Source organism: Orbicella franksi, chromosome 7, assembly GCF_964199315.1.
Source record: "Orbicella franksi chromosome 7, jaOrbFran1.1, whole genome shotgun sequence".
NCBI classification, from domain to species: Eukaryota; Metazoa; Cnidaria; class Anthozoa; order Scleractinia; family Merulinidae; genus Orbicella; species Orbicella franksi.
In genome coordinates, this window is record NC_138151.1 from 10,612,907 (window position 1) to 10,635,322 (window position 22,416).

Sequence of the window (22,416 nt, forward strand, 5' to 3'; positions counted from 1 at the left end):
ACGCGGACGATTGATGGAATTATGTTCAAGCAAACAGGAGCGTCTTATTGGAGTGTTAGTCAAATTAAAGTCAGTGAACTAGAGTGAATCTTGCCTATTGAAACCGAGGGAATTGGAAATTGGCCCTTACACATTTAATTGCTACTGTTGGACATCTATTACCATGGAATTCATATGCTTGAGCCGAGTATTACGTCCACTGAACATATAGGGCCGAACTAACACACAACCGCTCTCATGTGGCTTTGATAGCTCAGTTGGTAGAGCATTGCATCGGTAACACAAAGGTCGTGGGTTCGAATCCCGTTCAGAGCCTGAAATTTTTTCAGGTCATTTTTCCAGTAGTGTTATGGCTGCATTCGCATCTTTCATTCTTTCATTTAATTGCTGCTGTTGGACATCTATTACCATGGAATTCATATGCTAGAGCCGAGTATTACGTCCACTGAACATATAGGGCCGAACTCACACACAACCGCTCTCATGTGGCTTTGATAGCTCAGTTGGTAGAGCATTACACCGGTAACGCGAAGGTCGTGGGTTCGAATCCCGTTCAGAGCCTGAAATTTTTTCAGGTCATTTCTCCAGTAGTGTTATGGCTGCATTCGCATCTTTCATTCTTTCCTTTTAAGTAGTTAAAAAAACTCTTTTTTTTCTATTGAAAGTTACTTACATGTAGACTTGCTTAGACTAGTTGACCAAACTTACAGTTCATCACTTTGATTTGCAGAATTGGAATTAACTTTGGCAGTGTCATTTTCTTGTTCAGTCATCTCAGTTTTCTTGACACGACCCATAAATAAAATGGCGCTTGAGGTCTTGTGATAGATTATGAACAAAAAGGGGTGATTGGCATAGAACTCTGGAGGCATGTCTAAAGATCTCTTCTGCATAACCACCCCAGATGCTGCGGTGGCTTCTGTTCCTCTCTCGTTCACATCGACGTGTGCCTTATGTATGACACGAGAGACAAAGAGGCTTTCAACTGAACTAATCCCAGACAGGTCTGCTATGCCAGGCTCAAACAAGTCAATTATGCCTAGTTTACTGAGTACCTCCTTCAGTTCAAATGCTGACTCAGGATAAATTTAGGAATGGATACTTTTACAGTGGTGTTCTTGAGCGACATAATCCATTGGGACATGATCTCAGTGCTTATTACCTGCTCGAGGTGAGAAACTCCATGGATTTCATTGGGAAGGACAATCAACATAGCAACGCCTTCCCCACTGTATGGAAGCTCAATAACTTTACAATTATTTTCTTTGTCGACAAAGTGTCTGTGCCTTGAGGTGCGTGACATCATCTCAACTTCCACAACATTCTCATGATCACTCCCGGTATAAAGTCGAACATGATGAGTTTTTCTGGCTTAAGGTAATTCCTCTGAAATAAAAGTGACAATAGATTTTTGTTCAAACTTTGTCCACTAAATATTTTTCATATGAAAACTTCAATTTTGAAATAAAAAAGGGGGGTGCCCATGCTCATTAAGGAGCAATGAGGCATTGAAAATGCCCCATTTTGGCATTATTTAATGCTTATTATAAGAACACATTCCCAGTAATTGTAACATCTTTGTAAGCCCGGACTCATAAGAACACGCATTAAACTACAGTCGATACATTGTGTCGGACCACAAATAAACGTTTAAGTTTGATTCAGACAGAAAGCTAAATCCGTGATTAAAAATTTGAACCAAATTTCTTGACGTGGTTACCGACTGCAAAATAGAAAAGACCACAGTGTATTTGCTATTTTTCTTATTTATTCAATTTTCAGCAATAGAAATTAGATCAGTCCTTTCTCACGCAAAGCTTATGATTAGTTGACTACAACGACTGGAAAAAAAATTGGGGTGCCCATGCTCGTTGGTGAGCTAGAGCCATTTTTCAACTGACAGAGCACAATATCAAGGCAAATCTGTCATGTTTTCAATATGCGCGTGCACAAGCGTGCGCTAATGACGCCATAAATTATGCGCAGTAAGGATGCACAATGCAAATGTGAGGAATGACTTCAAGGGCCCATTAACCGATTTATACGCGCGCTCGCGCGCGTTGCTAAGGAGTTGAAATTTCACTTCCGGTTACTTACGTCAGCCTGAGCGCGGAAAATAAAAACAACTCGATAACGTGCAAATTCGCTCACATTTTAGATGTTTTTCTTTGTGTTTCACAAAATGCAAAGTAAAAAAAAGTACAAGGAAAGACAAAATAAGAAAAAGACATAGAAACAAGAGCAATGGAAAGAGAAAAGCTAACTCCGTGAGGCTTTGTTTGATCTTACCAAAGTGTGCTGGTAGTGTAAATTGCGCACGCGCTGATGGGGTAACATCCAATATATATCGGGCGCACTTCCGGTTTCTTTAAATGCTAAAGGAAACGTGATTTTTCATTAAATCCAGCCTTTTTCGACAGATTTCGATTAAAGCCAACGTTGGAAAGATAGCTATGCATTCCTTTTTCAAAATCATGCTTTCTTCAGAAAATTACGAATTTTCTAATATTTTGAAATTCACTCAAAATCTGACCTTTTAAAAATGAAACAAAATCTATGCATAGCGTAATGAGGATTTAAATTAAAATATTAAATCAATGAAAAAAATCCCGATGAAGTAACTTGCCTGGGAGCCTTTGCGTTTTTTCAGTATTAGTCACATGACCATGGGCGTGGCCTGATGACGTCATCACTAGTGTCACTGATCATGAAGAAGTTAAAACACAGGAAATAACTGAACTAACTAAAAATGATGAGGTTATATGAGAATAAATTTTCCTTAGCAACGGCTCGAAAAAATCGGTTAATGGGCCCTTAAAGGTATGAAGCCATGTTCTCTTGAAATAAATTGCCTTAATTAATGCCAGTCTCGTATCTTGATTGACAGCTCCGGATGGGAGAAAACCCTTAATTTTCCTTGCGGTATTTTCTTCTACCCACCCATTGATCTCCTCTCTCGCTCGCTCATAATTCTCCTTAAAGTCAACTTTAGCTATGCGTGTGTCGTAGAATGTAAGGCAACTTTCCTGAAACTCGGCTGTCTCATCTAAGTCCTCGTGTCCCCAAATTCGATTGGCGATCTTCAGCTCCAGGTTATCGTGCTCGGATTCTTGTATGGCCTCCTGCAACGACTTCAACGCCAAATGGACGTCTTCGAATTCATGAGAGAACCACTTCAAAGTTTTCGTTAATTCATGCGCTGTGTTTCCTCTACTTCCCAAGAACACCATCGCCAAAGAGACTACAATACTGGTTGGAGAATAGAATAGATTGTCATCTTTCAGTTTCTCCTCGTGGTTGAAACTTTTCAACAGATCGAAACCAAAATCGTTGACAGTTTCTATTATCTCTCCCACCTGTTGACTTTCACTTTGGTCTGACGACGCTAAACTGTTAGAAAATGAAAGGAAAACGAGGAAGCACAAGCTTACGAACATTTTCATTTTCAAGGGCCGGATGTCGATCGGTTGAGTGTGTGACGCGTGACACAAAATGGGAAGTTCTGATTGGTTGAACTGAAGCCAATTACATGAAATTTGCACAAGTGATAAACACGTTCCCTCTTTCGCAAGCTTCATTTCAGTGTTGACGAACTTTGAAGGTTTTGTAGACGAGGGAATGTCTAAAATGGAAGCTGTGGTCGAAGGAAGCAACAAGTTCACGGTGGATCTCCATAAGGTTCTCAAAAATGAGCAAAACTTCGCTGGCAAAAACCTGTTCTATTCGCCAGGCAGTCTGAGCATAGCACTAGCCATGACCTCTTTGGGAGCCAGAGGAGACACAGCTACGCAGCTGGCCAAGGCACTACATTGGAAAGAAATCCCCTCACTCCACGATGAAGAAAAACATTTTCTTGAAGCTCTCCAAGCCGCAAACACCGCGAGTAACGAGCTCCTCACTGCCAATCGAATTTTCCTTCAAATGGACTACAACCTGTTGGAAGACTTCGTGGACGAGATGAAAAATTTCTATGGTGCTGAAGTAGGAATGGTTGATTACCAGGACGATACAGAAAACGCTAGGAAACATGTGAACGCTTGGGTGGAAGAGAAAACGAAACAGAAAATTCAGGATATGATTCCCTCGGGAGTATTCAACACCCGCACTCGACTGTCCCTGGTGAATGCAATCTACTTCAAGGGATTTTGGCAAAACCAGTTCAAAAAAGAGGAGACTTTCAAACAGAATTTCTTCGTCTCCGAAAGTGAAAAGACCGAAGTAGAGATGATGCACCTGACGAAAAGGTTCAAGCATGCTGAAGATGGTGGGGAGCTTGCCTGTCAGATTCTTGAGATGCCTTACCAAGGAGAAGACCTTTCCATGGTCATCCTGCTGCCCCATGCCACCTATGGATTGGCCAAGTTGGAGGAAAGCCTCACCCATGAAAGATTACAACAGGCTCTGGCGACTGTATCACAGTCACACCCAGAAAAGGTAGAGGTGTCCCTGCCAAGATTTAAGCTGACACAGCAGTTTCAACTCAAGGAAATTCTAATTAAGATGGGAGTAACAGATATGTTTAGTGAGTTTGAGGCTAATTTTTCAGGCATAATCCGAGGTCCTGAGAGGCTCTACGTGTCCCATGTCGTTCACAAGGCATTTGTCGAAGTGAACGAGAAGGGCACAGAAGCAGCAGCGGCCACAGCAGTGGTCATGATGTCACGAGCGGTTAGTCCAGTGTTCGATGCCAGGTTCTGTGCTGATCATCCATTTCTGTTCATGATTTGTCATAGGAAGTCCAGTGCAATTTTGTTCATGGGTCGCTTTGTGAAACCAGAATAAAACTAGTAAAACAACATGCACTTTTAATTTAGACAATTAAACATAGTTAAAATGTTGCTGCCTAGGTGGAACTTGGAACTCTTAAAGCGGATAGTAATAAAAAAAAAAGTAATGTATGCAGTTTATTCCTAATAAATATTGCTTCAACTGGATTATGATATCATTATTCTGTGTTTTTCATTTAGTTTGTTCCTGGGGGTACTCCCAAAAAACATTGAGGGGTTGGGTGGGTGGGAGTGGCCAACTTCCTATTTAAAACCAAAATATGAAATGGACCTGACAAAACATTTAATACCCTTAAATTAAGACCTGACCCTTAAATCAATACCCTGTTTCAGACCTGTCTTAATTAATTCTCTAGTTCAGACCGATGTTATAAGGCACTGTGAAGGGCTTTTGGTGATGGTTTTATCATTAATGATGAAAAAGTAGCATCTCCTAAAAAACACTTCCAATTCAAGGCTATAGTGGAAACACCATACCCTGTTTGAGATCAAAATAACCAGAAATTGATACTCTATTTCTGACCAAAACCAATGGCTGAAAAACTATGCCCTTTGGGGCTGCTCATACTTATATAGCCCATTTAGGGGAGTACCTCCTCCCTAGTCTTTATTGCTATAATTTCTCAAGTTCAGCCTGCTTAATCATGGCGTGTTTCCAGAAAACCATTATTCATACCCACTCACCCTAAGGAAGGTCACTGGAAATTCTGTGAAGGGGTGGTTCTAAAAACAACAACAAAAAAATAACGATAATAAAGAAAAGTATGAAGCCAATATAGAATCTCCACAAGAATTGGGCACTAGGTTTTAGGATGGAAGTGGAGGGGAGGGGGGGGGGGGGGGGCGTTTCAAACCGAAATCATGTCTATTAATGAAAAAAAGAGATGAAGAAAAATTGTAAAATACAATTAGCGAGAGGCAGCTCACGCAAAAGTACTGCTCAATGACTTCCAGTTGGATTTAATCGGTCAGTCAGTCATTCATATTTTTCCTTATTTGCACTCACTCATCCTCTTCACTTCTGTGAGGGGAGCATCAGGCTACATTTCCTTATTCACAGCGACCACAAAAATTATGTAGCCTACACCAAACTATACCTCGTAGCTCTTTCTGAGTTATGGTGAGAAGATTTCGAAACGCACTTGGAGGACTTTTGACGTTTGTGCCAAATGCAGTCTTGTCACCAGTACGTTTCCAATGGTGTTAATTGTTGTACATAATTTTAGCCATGAACTCATGGTCTTTTCTTTTGAACAGAATATACAAATTTACTTTGACTCCCGGGATTAGGTAGTCTATTTTGCATGCATTGCGGACCTATTTATGCCATCATAACAAAAAAAAAATAAAAATAAAAAAAGTTGTACAAACAAGATCTCAAGGAATAACTTAAAATCAGTAAATACGAGCAGTGGATACAGTATATAAACACAAGTTGGTAGACACAAGTTTGTGGACAGAAGCGAAACGTTGTATAGAGACTTCGGAGATGATCTCGAGATGGAGGGGACTGGGGTGATATCTTGTCTCCCCCATTTTACTCGTCCCATTCGCGAATGACTCTGAGCTCAGGCTCAACAGGCTTTTGATTAGACGATAATCTAGAGTCAAACAGGAGTGAACCGGTAACAGATTTTCCCCTTGATCTGAGGGATAAAAAATTTATTTCGATTTATTCGCTATGCCAGGGTGACCAAGTTAATTTAATTTCGGTATCACATCAGTCCACTCGGTGTTGGTTACTTTATTAAACTCGCTAGGTTCCGTCCACACTACGCTGGAGGAATTCGAAAACGGAGCGTTATTTCTCCGGTTAGGCCTTCCCTCTATACTAATCCTTGACGAAAACGGAGCTTTTTGTAAACACCCCTCAAACAGGAGGAATTTGCAACGCCGGCTTTGCGTTTTAGTACAGTGTGGACGGAAAACGTTTTGAAAACGAAGCTTTTCGAAAACGATGACGTTACGATCATTATAATATTCCCTTGCCCAAGATTTACCAGTGTTTGTCGCGTTCTCAAATTCCTTCGGCGTGGTGTGGACGGGAAACATTTAATGCGTTCCCACATAGATTGTGAACAGGCCCCCGGTGAAACCTCCGTTTTTAACTGAATTCGTCCGATGTGGTGTGTGGGTAAAACATTTCATGCATTTTCAGAGTGAAACCTCCGTTTTCAACTTCCAGGGGCACCCAACGGATCGTTTCGGTAAATTATCTGTTCGGAAGGCTTTTAATCCCCTCTGATTTTCTTGAGAGAATTGGCACCTCGAACTTTCGTGACATGAGAAATTTTATGTCTGTTGTTTTCGGACTGTTAAAAATGTCGTTTTGAGTACCGAAAAAAGGTCAGCTATCATTTTCGGAAAGGCGATAAGACCTAAGGTTTTCGGGAAATGGACAAAAAAGCCCTAATAAATTCGAGAACACTCAAGTTCCCCTAGAATATCCGAACAGATAAAATTTTTTTAGTGCAACCAAAAATTAACCTACAGAGCCTTAAAAGTACTCCAGATAGGCTAAAACAGCATCTAACAGCATTAGAGAGAAAACGGTCGTTGGGTGCCCCTGAACTTCCTGCGGCGTACTGTGGACGGGGCTTTAAACACTAATAGCTGTTATTGCAGCCGAGTCTGCGGTCAAATATTCTTTAATTTCAAAACGTACACAAACGACGCGAAAGGGTGAAATTACAATGTAGAATCGCATAGCTCGGAGAATTCTCGCACCCGCCTGATTGGTTACCTGGGCGAGGTATTCAGCGCGGAATTGTGACTCTTGAAAGCGTAGCTTTGCGTGATATTGCACTGTAGGGACAACAAAACAACTTTCTTTATACCACCCTTTGCTCGACGTTGTTGAATATCAGTCAGTGTTTTCTTGAGATATCACTTTCGATGCGTGCTGTCTATTTCTTTCACTTTCAGTGCCGCGGCCGGTGCGATAAAAGTATATATTATATTGACTATTTTATCGTTTGTTTTTGATTTCTTTCTTTTACTTTGTTTTATTTGATTTGTCACACAAACAAAAATAGAATTACAGTAAAGCTCTTGAAAGACCAGCACGTTCAGAAAATAACATTATTATGTCGTTAAAATAGTTGAAATCTTGGGTGAACAATTTGAAAATGAAGGTTTGCCAACCACGAGGTTGAAATAAAGTTCTCTGATTCTAGCTGGATTTCTATTCGCTGGCTGACAGTCTTGACAGTTGATTCAACTAGAATGGCTTTTCTCGAGCGGGCGTTAATATTTCAACATTCACAAAGACGTAAATGAAATGGGGTTCTCTTTTATTTAAAAAGAAGGCTATGCGATTCAAGGAAAAATTCATAATCAATATTCAGCACTCCATCAGAGCTACATGTAATGTAGCAAATATTGTAAACCAGGATTCCCATATTGAAAACCGCTCTAAGCTACAGTCGAAACGCTCCGGTTGCGACCACTTCCTGTAAGTGACCGACCTCTCCTCAGCGACCACTTTTCCAAAACACCAAGTTTCCCTGTCAAATCACTATATTTGGAACCTCTTGTAAGCGATCACCTCTCGAAATTGACCGCGACTACTTTCACAGCTACAAGTTTGAAATCTTATTTTGTTTTTAACCTCCCGTAAGCGACCACTTGACAGATAATAGAGCGGAAATTGGATGATAAGGTATTGTAATATTATCGCATTCCTGGGTTGTACAAGAGACGGAAATTCTTAATGGGAATAACAGGAATTTTTTCTCAAAATTTACTTTCCATAAGTAACAACTGTTAAAAATTTAAAGTAAAAAATGCACATACACTGTACCCTATCAGTCTTAATGAGGCAAAAGTTTGACCCAATATGGCCTGAGTTCTCGTAAGCGACCAGGCTTGGCATTTGGGTGGTCGCTTACGGGCGGTTCGACTGTATCAAATAACTTTCCGTCATTTATTTTCTTGTCACGGCAAAACAAACAGTCTGGATCAACATTTACGTAAGTATCTTGTAGAGAAGGCAAATCCCTACGTTGATTGTTCTTGTAGCATGCGTAGTTCTCAGGGGCAGGGGGAGAACACTCTGCGACGCCTGGCACTTTTTTTGTGTTTGGATCATCCAACAAAAAGTGACGTCACATCCGGTAAACAAGCTGGCTGAGCGGCAAAATAAAATTTGACTGCGACATAATCGTTCTCCCTGTAAGTAAAACAGCAATATTTCGCGATCGGCCGGATATTTCTAACGTTTTATTTGGCCATGATAAACAAAATTTTGTCTTCTTCCTCGCCATATCGTTTGTTTGAGGAACGGAACAATTATCTATTCAAAAAGACGCTGTTTTGAAGGCGTGTGTTTTTACGAATTGTCGTCGTTTCTTCGTCGCTGAATTCCACAGGAGTCATCGTTTGCGTGGAAATAATGAATTCTAGGTAAGTTGCACTCAATTCAAATATCCTATTCTCTTTGGCAGGCATTACACAGAGAGAAAAGCGCAATGTCAGTTTTCTACCCGTGGGAGAACCTATTTAACAAAAGCCCATTTTTTCAAATTCACCATTGACAAACACTTGAGGGTAATGGAGAGCTGTTAATCGTATCACATTGTAAGACCCACACACATAACGGGGCGGAACTTTCTTGCCGATCGACACTAACTCAAATTCTTGTTCTTGCTTGTGACTCAAACTGTTATCTTAAATTTTCCCTTCGTAATCCCTTAATAATGGTAAACGCTTCCTTTAACATGTACATAAGCACGCCGTCAACCCCTTAAATATAAACAAGAGGATATTTTTATGGGCAATTCAGTAATCTGGACATCTCGTGTTTTTTTTTTCAGTTATAATGTAATTTATTTTTCTATTTCAACAGTGTTAAATGTCAGCGACACTATAAAGTTTCAATACACCCCCCTCCCCAATCCTATGAGGTCAAGCATGCACCTTTAATTTCTTCGATTCCTTCCATTTGCCTTGTTAACAGACCAAGTTCCCTATCTTTTAATCCCTAACTATCATATGTATTTGCAACTTATTTTGAAAGGTTACTTAGACATTTCGCCCTATTTTCAGTCTGCTTTCTCTATATAATAGACATTCCAGTGCCAGGGAATGAGAGAACACTAGCAATTCTGACAACTCTCTCTTATAGAGTTCAATTATTTTAATTCATCACTCTTTCAATGTGGGATCTTAAGCCCCGACACCCAGCCATAAAAGGAAGTCTGGGAACAGGCAATAGCAACAGTGAAACCATTCTCGTCCCCCATAGCCCTTTTCGCTCCTCTTAGCCGGCGGGGCCTTGGCACGAGAATCGAAGGGTTCTGGAGACATTTTCCAGTCCTAGATTCTAGGACTTCCGGTCGCCATGTATGCAGTCGTAATGTCTCTGCATTCAGTATGGGATTGTCAATGGCGGCCGTCGAGCCAGGATTCCAGGAATCTTTGTGTCAAGCCTTGAGTGGTATCAATTTAGAGAATGTTTCCCTCCGTGTTGAACAGAAAGAGGCGATAAGGGACATTGTTGTTTTGAAGAAAGACACTAATTTTTTACCTGCTTTAGAAGGCCATTGATTTTTCAGTTATTACCCTTTGTTTTTGACTCCTGGCATGGATCAACTGAATCGTTTATTTTCGTTGTTTCACCTTTAAATGCGAGATCAGACCGTGAAGCAAAACGATTTGCAGGTCAGCTGTCTAATGGTTCGGAATACTGAGACATTGAGCGAGGTTGAAATTGAAGATATCAAGCAATCGAAGTATCCAATAATTTATGACCTCCCGGAGACATTTGTTGGAAAATTAAGGAAGTTGTTGGATTGTGAAGATGTGAGACGCAATATGAGAGCTGTCGTAACTGGTGAAGCATATCTCGTTGTAGAATGGCAGGTATTTAATATCTGTCTTGGGTTATTCCCATGTACTACAGTCACTACAGTCACGTCAGTCACGTTGTGAGTTCGTAATATACCCGTAGATGATGAAGAATGCAAGTGACTATATGAAAGATCATATATTTGAACTGCGGAGAAAGATATGAAGACATGATTGATCATGACTGATCATCGGAGCTATGCACACAACAAGATGTGTGCATAACTGCGATGATCAATCATTATCTTTCTCCGCAGCTCAAATATATGATCTTTCATATATTCGCTTAAAAACCAATACAAATTACTCAGCAACAGAAACGCAGGATCACACTGGCGTAACTGTAGCTTACCCAGCCATTTTAGGGTTTCAATAAAAACGTTGTTAGTCCGTCTCCCTGAAGCACAATCCTTCACCATAACTTGCTTACATTTTTTGTTTGTTTGTTTTGGGATCTTGACCATGGGCCTCGCCTTAGTTGTTGTTCCGTTCCTTCCAGCATCGAATATCTTCTTCACTGTTGGCTTTGTTGTGGCAGAAAGAGTGCTTTATCTCTCCAGTATCGGGTCTTGTATCATCACTGTACTCGGGTTTATTTTACTGGGCAAAAAGCGCTTCGGAAAGAAGGTGAGCGGTGTTCTTATTGGCCAAAAGTTTCCTTTTGTTTCGCAAGTTCATCTTTAGCTGAGATTAATAGACCGCGAAAGTAGCTCCCTCCAAACAAGCAAGCAAAACTAACTTAATGGGAGATGCTGTAGAACTTCGGGGCCGCATCGTTATATGGAAACCTTGTGTTAAACTATCAATGTCCATTTTGTAACGGAAAGTTTATTTTTTAACGTACAAGCCTTTTTTAAAGATCCTTATAAGCAAACGGTTTGTAATGACCAAGCAAGTAAAAATTAGGGATAAGAACAAACGACGTTTCGAAGTCGTCATGACACCATTTTTAAGTTCAAAAGATAGGAAATAAACTGTCAGAAGAAGATTAACATAATAAATATTCAATTACAAACAATGTCACACAAATAGCTTGTCCCAGATTGAGTCTGATTGGACATTGAGAGGTGCTGTCATGACGTCGTTCGTTCTTATCGCTTATGTTTACTATGTAATTGTTAACGTTCTGAAATGCCAATGTGTTTTTTCTGTCCCTCTAGGCATTAGGATTCGATATCGGTTTACTTATAGCTTTGTACATGGCTCGAACAATACAGGTAACAAGAAATGTCGGCAGATACTCAGTCGATATGTCAACCGAAACTCGATCGACATCGGTTGCCCGGGGGGGGGGTACTTTGGGAATTTCTGGGTGGGGATGTGCCGCTGGGACCCTAAAACCCTTACTCTAGCCTTAGCCTTCACAGCGGCACATACCTATATAGCCCATATATGGCAGTACCCCCCCCCCCCGGGATCGGTTGCCTTTCGACCGACACGCATGTCTACTTTGCCGACACTCGGCCCACACGCTAACGTTACTTCGTCAGCTCTTGTCACTGCATGAGTTCTATTCATGAGTTCAAATATTAGATTATTTTCGCTATTGCAATTGCTCTCATTTACGTTGAATCCGAGCACTGGTTAGAGTTGTCTGCCGACAGATGCCTTAAATACACAAGATCCGAAATGACAAATATTGAAGAAGAAACGGATATATTTTTCTACCCTCAATGTTGATAGAAAGGTCTCTTCATTTTTAGGGGTTGATTGCAAGTCTCTCAGTCATCAGTTGTCAGGTGTTAAACACAAACAGAATATCTTAATGTCTGTTTTCAGTTGCACATAAGTCAGAGTTGAGAATTGAATGTATATAGTTTTATGCAGTGACAGATTTGTTTTGAAATTGATGCCTTGCTGAGACCTGGTTTTTAAAACCCTAATTTCACCTAAATCATTTAATTATACCTGACTGCAAAAGGAACACTTCCTAACTTTTTGCATCAGTACATAGCTGAAACATTATCCACTCATCATCATTATCATCAGTTCCACTTCCCGGTTGGAGATTGGGGCCAGCAAAGAAAAGTGGAAATCACATATTGGCCTTCCCATGTTTCCTTCCATTGCAATTGATGCCAAAGCAAAAAAAATATGCTAACAATTATTTGCCAGGAAACAAAACCATTTACACACCGTTTTCCTTCAAGTACAATACAGTAGTATATTTTAGACATATTTTCTGAAACACCAGCCCTAAGCCCGCATTTATTCTTAAAATTGTGGAAGGCACTGTAGTGCAGTCGTGTTATTTTTGTAAGCAATAGGTCTAAAGTGAGGGGGATTTTTGTTGTGATGTTGATCGCCCTCAAGCTTTCTCAAGGAAAAGACACATCCGACCACTTTCGACACTTCCGCGGCTCACTCTTCGTGGAGTGCTCACTCGACGAAGGTGATTCTCCAACCTGTTGCGAGCCACAAACTCTTTTCACACAAGACCCTTCGATCGACAATTCCTGCGAAGAAAGTGATGCCAGCAACAATGAACGGAATTCTTTAATATTCTTCACCTTTCTGTACATGGTTCGCAAAGTTTCGTTGGTAAACCATTGCCAAACTTAATATCTTACCCAGTTTAAAAAAATTCAAGCACTTTTAAAATTTCCGGCTCTTTGCTGCTCGGCCTCGCCGAAAATATCAACTGGGGTTTCTAAAAACACCGTTTTGTTGCCACAGCGACAAGTATTGAGCCGTGAGTTAAACAATGTATGGCCCAAATCCTCTATGTCCTTCATTTTAAACACCGCTCAACACCGCTAGTCACAGCTGTTCCATATTTTCGCGCCAGCAATCAGCTGGAACATTCTGACTTCCGTTCAAGATTTCTTTGTTTTCAAACAGCCAATCAAAAAAATTCGAATTAATGCGAAAATCCTATGTCCCCAGAGCCCTTCGATTCTCGTGCCAAGGCCCCGCCGGCTAAGGGGAGCGAAAAGGGCTATGGGGACGAGAATGGCACACAGATCGACAGCATTCTTGTCCCCAGTGCTACTCGAAATACTCATGTGACCCAGTTGGGGGTGCTAAGTAGAGAATGAAAGACTTATAAGATAACACCTACTCAAGGAATTTTTGTTCAAGAATTTATTAATGAGCGAGGGTCCTGGGCGACCAACTTTCGCCCTAATACTTTTAGGTTTCTAGGTGGCTTCTCTGCTGAGACAATAATTGTGGCGGTCAGCAGTCCCACAGAAAACGTTTCAAAATACATTTATTACAAAAACGTTCGGACGTTAAAATTTCAGACATTTTATTTCGGACGTTTAATTTTTAATTTGCAGGGCCCCATTGAAGAGCACCTTATAGTTAAGTGAGCTCCCGGTTAAATATTTTAATTATTATTATTATAACTTTCGGACACATTTCATCTTATTTCAGTCAAATTTCGTACAAATATCTTTCGGACACTTTGTTAAAACGGGCCGTCGATAAAACCCTGAACATGGAACATTCCGGAACATCCCGGAACATCGAATAATTATCATAATTATGCAAAAAATATGTAGAATTAAATTTCAAAAAATCAAATCAAACAAAAATAAACTGGTATCAGCTCGACAAAAACATAAAAAAAGGAAAAAAGAAAGAAAAATGAAAGTGACTGCAGTGAGTGATGGCTAGTAACTAAGAAGAGAAATCAATTCCTTCCAGTCGTTCACCGTCAGGTTAATTACGTGTCTGTCCTTTATTCCCAGATTTCGTTTTTCACAGAAAGGTGCTGGCGTTCGAACTCCTTAATCAGACCTAAAAGTATGGGTACACGAGTGTGATTTCTTTATTCAATTCATTACGTCAATATAAAGATATGCGTATACACGATTTCTCTTGATGAGATAGAAATAGAAACTCTTCGGCATCAAGTTTCTTGTCTAAACTAGTTCGGACTGCTCGACCTCTGATGACAGTGTAAACAAATACAAACACAAAATTTAAAAACATTTGGCGACGCGCGCGCTGTCTTGCGGGGTCGCTGGTCAAAACTTTATTGTCTCTAGAAATATTTGTTACAAGTGTTAGCGATCTGAAATTGAATTCTAAGTGCCGCAAACAGTTCAAATGCATCTCCTGGAAAATGTTTGTCCAGTACGAGTTAATACTTAATTAATTAAAAATACTTTAATCGCAGGCTATAATCTATTCATCGCTAGTTCAACTTCACGTGTGGATCGTTATCTGACATTCGATCAAACTTAGTTTTCTATCGAGCCATTCGAACACCACCAAAGTAAACCAGACATGCGAAAACCGCGCGTGAGCGCGCTGCTCTACAAATCTTTGATTACCACTAGTTTATTAATAATAACCTGCTTGTTATTCGGGCTTCCGGAAAGGCCGAGTCTGCAGTTAGTGGGTCATAGTGCCAGGCGTTCCTAGCGGAGCGGCGCGAAAACTGGCGATGATAAATAGCAACATGAATATGCAATAGGGACAAAACTATGACTATTGACTGGACAAGCAACTGTATGATGCACAGACAAACACCCAAAGGAGACGCCGTGAATTACCTGGCATTCATCGTCAGAATCGTCCATGTTTTTGTTGAAAAACAGAGTGCTGAAAAGCGACGTGACGTAATTGGCGGGAAAGAAGAGGAGCCTGTACCCATTGTGGTCAGTTGAATGAATACCCAACGCTCCCTACCCCTCTGCTACCGACTCCCCTATCCCCAATAATATCTCATATTTCATGCTGATAAGAGTTTATTTTTGTTTATTTTTGTTTATTTTAGTTTTAAAAATTTAATTTTACATATTTTTCGCGTAAGTATGATAATTATTCGATGTTCCAGGATGTCCCGGGATGTTCCATGTTCCGGGTTTTATCGACGGCCGTTAAAACGTACCTTTACGCAAACAAAACACAAATTAGACTAAAACAACGTCTGTGAAAATGATAGTTTTACTGCACCCTAATGGTTTTACAGATTGACTGACAAGAAAATAACACAAATTCTATCAAGCCGTTACGTATCCCATAAATTGAACTGTTTGCAAGGACAATAAGTTACTTCTTATCGCGATATCATATTTATTTTTTTCTGATAGATAGACAGCAGGGGCACCCAACGGATCGTTTCGGTAAATTATAGCTAATTATCTGTTCGGAAGGCTTTTAATCCCCTCAGATTTTCTTAAGAGAATTGTCACATCGTACTTTCGGGATATGAGAAATTTAATGTCTGTTGTTTTCGGATTGTTAAAAGATATCGTTTTGAATACCGAAAAAAGGTCAGCTATCATTTTCGGAAAGGCGATAATTAAGACCTAAGGTTTTCGGGAAATGGGCAAAAAAAGCCCTAATAAATTCGAGAATACTCAAGTTCCCCTAGAATAACCGAACAGATAAATTCTTTTTAGCGCAACCTAAAATTAACCTACAGAGCTTTAAAAGTACCCCAGATAGCCTAAAACAGCGTTTAAAAGCATTCGAGAGAAAACGGTCGTTTGGTGCCCCTGAGACAGATGGGTAATCTTTATTTGATCACGTTAAAATTCGTCAGCTCTAACAAGCAATACCTTATCTAAACCTAATATAATATAAAATCTTAAATAAAAACCTGCTTTCCAGAAATGCCGTGCCCTACAGTACTTCTTTGAGTAGACTTTTCAATTGCCCAATTCTCACAACGAAGATTGTTCCAAAGAATGGCGACAGTATTGCTAAAGCTATTTTTGTAACTTGTTATTTTTTGCTAGTTCGTGCGTTTTAATGGAACGGCCCCTTAGGTTATAAGCGGTTTGTCGCTTTTCAAATTTAGAATTTAGATAGGCCTCAGCCAGCCCGTGCGGAGACTTGTGAACCTTCGTAGCTCTTTGAATTTGTTGTTACCAAACTAGATTTTTCCACCCCAAAAGTTCGAACAGGTGACTAGTATCTACGTCATAGTTTTAGTAGGTCAAAACACGGGCTGCACTATTTCGTAGCTTTTGCATTTTATTCCGCAACGTTATGCCACAGTTTCCACAACAATGCTGCAATAGTCAAGGTGTGGCTGTAACAGGGTTTGATATGTTTCATATGAGGTCGTTTGAGAGACAAGGTACCATATTCGTTTTACGATGTGGCTGCCGCAATCAAGTTTGTCATCGATGGTCGCCCCAAGTGATTTTGCAGTAGTGACCTGACTAACTGAAAAATATTTAATTGCAGTTGTCAGGGACTTTGTGAAAACACTTAGCCATTGCCTAGATCCAAAAACCACGAATTCGGGTTTAGTGATATTTAGAGTGAGTCTGTTTGGTCTCAGCTAATTATATTGTGCACATTTTTCAAATCTTGATTTCTTGATCTTGAAATTGTTTGCATTATCACCCACACATGCAAGATAGGTGTCATCAGCGGAATCCTCTGCTCGCAATTTGATAGACAGTTTTGAAGATCGTTGTTGTATAATAGAAATAGTAGTGGCCCTTAAAACGTCACCAAGGGAGGTCACAACAGCTATTAGAGATCGACCCGTTGATGGCACCCATTTGAGTGTACGATTCTCTAAATATGACATTTAAGTCATAAGTTTCATTGAGATGGCATGTAGCAGACCTGCCTGGTGCACCCATGGACTCACTCTTAAGAGTGCCTGCCTGTAAAAATCAGACAAATTCTTAATTTCGCGGCAGGGGTCGAAAATTTGATTTCGCTCATATTCCTATGGTAGATAGGTTAGGGCATGACAAAAACTACTGGATAGTTTTTTTTGGCAAAATATCCTTTTATTTCAATAAACATTAGCAAATTACCAAATTTCGTTAAAATCGTCATTTGACGCACCATTTTATTAAACAAGTTTCAGACCCTCGCATGCAAAACCACATCATTCGTCCGTCTTTAAAACACTAATATTTTTGTGCTGTGTTTAATTGTGTACTGGGTTGATTTTAGGGAAGCTGTGTTGTCTTTTTGGGTAAAAAATAATTAAATGATCGTTTGGGATCCCGACACAAAAAACGTGAGTCTGGCACATCGCTAAAAGTGCAAGAACACAGGAGAGATAAGAAAATTGACATGGGCGAGAATCTTCAACCCAAGCACTGTCCAAATCAATAGAATTCCACAAGTGAAATACACGTGTGTATATTTGAAAGAGGGCCAAAACTAGCATCTTTAAAACGCCCAATAAGCATCGTTTGGGATTCCGACACCAAAAACGCGAGTGTGGCGAATCGCTAAGCGTGCAAGACAACCGGATAAATTAAGAAAATTGACATGGGCGAGAATCGTCAACCCAAGCACTGTGAAAATCAATAAAAGTCCACAAGTGAAATACACGTGTGTAAATTTAAGAGAGGCCCAAAACGGGCATCTTTAAAAAGTCAAATAAACATCGTTTGGTTTCCCGTTACCAAACACGCAGGTGTGCCGCATCGCAAAAAGTGCAAGAAAACGCAGGAGAAAGAAAATTGATATGGGGGAGAATTTTAAAACCAAGCACTGTCCAAATCACTAGAATTCACAAGTGAAATACACGTGTGTAGATCCAAGGAAGGGCAAAAACTAGCATCTTTAAAAAGCCCAATACGCATTGTTTGGGATCCCGACACCAAAAATGGGAGTATGGCGCATCGCTAACCGTGCAAGAACACCGGGAAGATATAAAAAAAAATTGACATGGAAGAGATCTTTCCACCCAAGAACTGTCCAAATCAATAAAATTCCGCAAGTGAAATACACGGGTGTAGATTTAAGGGAGGGCCAAAACTAGCATTTTTAAAAAGCCCAATTAACATCGTTTGGGATCCCAACACCAAAAACGCGAGTGTGACGCATCGCTAAACGTGCAAGAACACCGGGCAGATAAAAAAATTGACATGGAAAAAAATGTTTAACCCAAGACCTGTCGAAATCAATAGAATTCCAAAAGTAAAATACACGTGTGTAGATTTAAAGGAGGGCCAAAACTACTATCTTTAAAAGATTAATAAGCATCGTTTGGGATCCCGACACCAAAAACGCGAGTGCGGCGCATCGCTAAACGTGCAAGAACACCGGGGAGGTAAAAAAAATTGACATAGCAGAGAATCTTTAACCCAAGCACTGTCCAAATCAATAGAAATTCACAAGTAAAATACACTTGTGTATATTTGAAAGAGAGCCAAAAGCAGCATCTATAAAACGCCCAATAAGGATCGTTTGGGATTCCGACATCAAAAACGCGAGTGTGGCGCATCGCTAAACGTCCAAGAACACCGGATAAATAAGAAAATTGACATAGGCGGTAATCTTCAACCTAAGCACTGTCCAAATCAATAGAAGTCCACAAGTGAAATACACGTGTGTAGATTTGAGGGAGGGCCAAACGTAGCATCTTTAAAAACCGCAATAAGCATCGTTTGGGATCCCGACATCAAAAACGCGAGTGTGGCGCATCGCTAAAACGTGCAAGAACACTGGATAAATAAGAAAATTGACATGGCCGAAAACCTTCAAACCAAGCACTGTCCAAATCAGTAGAATTCCACAAGTGAAATACACGTGTTTAGATTTGAGGGAGGGCCAAAACTAACATCTTTAAAAACCCCAAAAGGCATCGTTTGGAATCCCAACACCAAAAATGCGAGTGTGGCATATCGCTAAACGTGGAAGAACACCGGGGAGATAAGAAAATTGACGTGGGCGAGATTCTTTAACCTAAGAAATGTCCAAATCAATAGAATTCCACAAGTGAAATACACGTGTGTAAATTTAAAGAAGGCTAAAAGCGGGCATCTTTAAAAAGTCAAATAAACACCGTGTGATACCCTGTTACCAAAAACGCCAGTGTGCCACATAACTAAAAGTGCAACAATACGCAGGTTAAAAAAAAAAATTCATAATGGCGAGAATCTTAAACCAAAGATCTGTCCAAATCAATAGAGTTCCACAAGTGAAATACAAGTGTGTAGATTTGAGGGAGGGGCAAAACTAGCATCTTTAAAAAGCCCAATAAGCACGGTTCCAGATCCCTACACCAAAAAAAAGCGAGTATGGCGCAACGCTAAAAGTGCAAGAACACCGGGGAGGTAAGAAAATTGACATGGGCGAGAATCTTATACCCAGGCACTGTCCAGATCAATAGAATTCCACAAGTGAAATACACGTGTGTAGATTTGAGGGAGGGCCAAAACTAGCATCTTTAAAAAGCCCAATAAGAGTACTTTGGGATCCCGATACCAAAAACGTGAGTGTGGCGCATCGCTAAACGTGCAAGAACATCGGGGAGGTAAGAAAATTGACATGGAAGAGAATCTTCAACCCAAGCACTGTCCAAATCAATATTGCACAAGTGAAATACACGTGTGTAGATTTGAAGAAGGGCCAAAACTAGCATCTTTAAAAAGCCCAATTAACATCGTTTGGGATTAAGACACCAAAAACGCGAGTGTGACGCATCGCTAAACGTGCAAGAACACCGGGGAGATACGAAAATTGACATGGAAGAGAATCTTTAACCCAGAAACTGTCCAAATCAATAGAATTCCACAAGTAAAATATACGTGTGTAGATTTGAGGGAGGGGCACAACTAGCATCTTTAAAAAGCCCAATAAGAATCGTTTGAGATCCCGACATTAAAAACGCGAGTATGGCGCATCGCTAAATGTGCAAGAACACCGGGAGGGTAAGAAAATTGACATTGACAAGGAAAATACACGTGTGTAGATTTGAGGAAGGGCCAAAACTAGCATCTTAAAAAGCCCAATAAGAATCCTCACACCAAAAACGTGAGTGTGGCGCATCGCTAAACGTGCAGGAACATCGCATAGATAAGAAAATTGACATAAGCGAGAATCTTTAACCCAAGCACTGTCCAAATCAATAGAATTTCACAACTGAAATACACGTGTGTAAATCTAAAGGTGGGCCAAATCGGGAATCTTTAAAAAGTCAAATAAACATCGTGTGGTATCCCGTTAGTAAAGACGCGAGTGTGGCGCATCACTAAAAGTGCAAGAACACCAAGAAGAAAAGAAAATTGACATGGGCGAGAATCTTTAACCCAAGCACTGTCCAAGTCAATAGAATTCCACAGGTGAGATACACGTGTGTAAATTTAAAGGAGGGCCAAAACGGGATCTTTGAAAAGTCAAATGAAATTCCTGTGGTATCCTGTTAGCAAGGACGCGAGTGTGGCGCATCACTAAAAGTGCAAGAACACCAAGAAGAAAAGAAAATTGACATGGGCGAGAATCTTTAACCCAAGCACTGTTCAAACCAATAGAATTCCACAAGTGAAATACACGTGTGTAAATTTAAGGGAGGCCCAAAACGAGCATTTTTAAAAAGTCATATAAACATCGCCTGGTTTCCCGATACCAAAGAGGCGAGTGTGCCGTATCGCTAAAAGTGCAAGAATACGCAGTAGAAAAGAAAATTGATATCGGCGAGAATCTTAAAACGAAGCACTGTCCAAATCAATAGAATTCCTCAAGTGAAATACACGTGTGTAGATATTAGAAAGGGCCAAAACTAGCATCTTTAAAAAGCCCAATAAATATCGTTTGGGATGACGACACCAAAAACGCAAGTGTGCCGTATCGCTAAAAGTGCAAGAATACTCAGGAGAAAAGAAAACTGACATGGGCGAGAATCTTCAACCCAAGCACTGTCCAAATCAATAGAATTCCACAAGTGAAATACACGTGAGTAGATTTGAGGAGGGCCAAAACTACCATCTTCAAGAAGCCCAATAAGCATCGTTTGGGATCTCGACACCAAAAACGCGAGTGTGCATGGCGCATCGCTAAACGTGCAAGAACACCGCAGAGATAATTAAGAAAATTGACATGGGCGAGAATCTTCAACTCAAGCACTGTCCAAATCAATAGAATTCCACAAGTGAAATACACGTGAGTAGATTTGAGGAGGGCCAAAACTACCATCTTCAAGAAGCCCAACAAGCATCGTTTGGGATCTCGACACCAAAAACGCGAGTGTGCATGGCGCATCGCTAAACGTGCAAGAACACCGCAGAGATAATTAAGAAAATTGACATGGGCGAGAATCTTCAACTCAAGCACTGTCCAAATCAATAGAATTCCACAAGTGAAATACACGTGAGTAGATTTGAGGAGGGCCAAAACTACCATCTTCAAGAAGCCCAACAAGCATCGTTTGGGATCTCGACACCAAAAACGCGAGTGTGCATGGCGCATCGCTAAACGTGCAAGAACACCGCAGAGATAATTAAGAAAATTGACATGGGCGAGAATCTTCAACTCAAGCACTGTCCAAATCAATAGAATTCGAGAAGTGAAATAGACGTGTGTAAATTTAGGGGAGGGCCAAAACGAGCATCTTTAAAAAGTCAAATAAACATTGTGTGGTATCCCGTTACCAAAGACGTGAGTGTGGGGCATCGCTAAATGTGCAGCAATACGCAGGAGAAAAGAAAATTGACATGGACGAGAATTTTCAACTCAAGCAGTGTCCAAATCAATAGAATTCCACAAGTGAAATACAGGTGTGCATATTTGAGGGAGGGCCAAAACTAGCATCTTTAAAAAGCCCAATAAGCATTGTTTGGGATCCCGACACCAAAAACGGGAGTGTGCCGCATCGCATAACGCGCAAAAACACGAGGGAGATAAGAAAATTGACATGGGTGAGAATCATTTACCCGAGCATTGTTCAAATCGATAGAATTCCACAAGTGCAACACACGTGTGTACTTTTTGGGGGAGGGCGAAAAGTGAGCAGTAAGCATAGTTTAAAATCTTGACACCGAAAACGCGAGTGTGCCGCATCGCGAAACGCGCGACGACACGCAAGAAAAAAGAAAAATGAAATCAGCGAGAATCTTCCATCCAA

At 40.4% G+C, this 22,416-nt stretch overlaps 2 pseudogenes; one reads left to right on the top strand and one right to left on the bottom strand.

The window, feature by feature from the left end:
• Window positions 1-704: 704 nt before the first annotated feature.
• On the bottom strand, window positions 705-3,443 carry LOC145493571 (leukocyte elastase inhibitor pseudogene; annotated as a pseudogene).
• Window positions 3,444-3,455: 12 nt separating this feature from the next.
• On the top strand, window positions 3,456-5,007 carry LOC145492606 (serpin B6 pseudogene; annotated as a pseudogene).
• The last annotated feature ends 17,409 nt before the right edge of the window (window positions 5,008-22,416 follow it).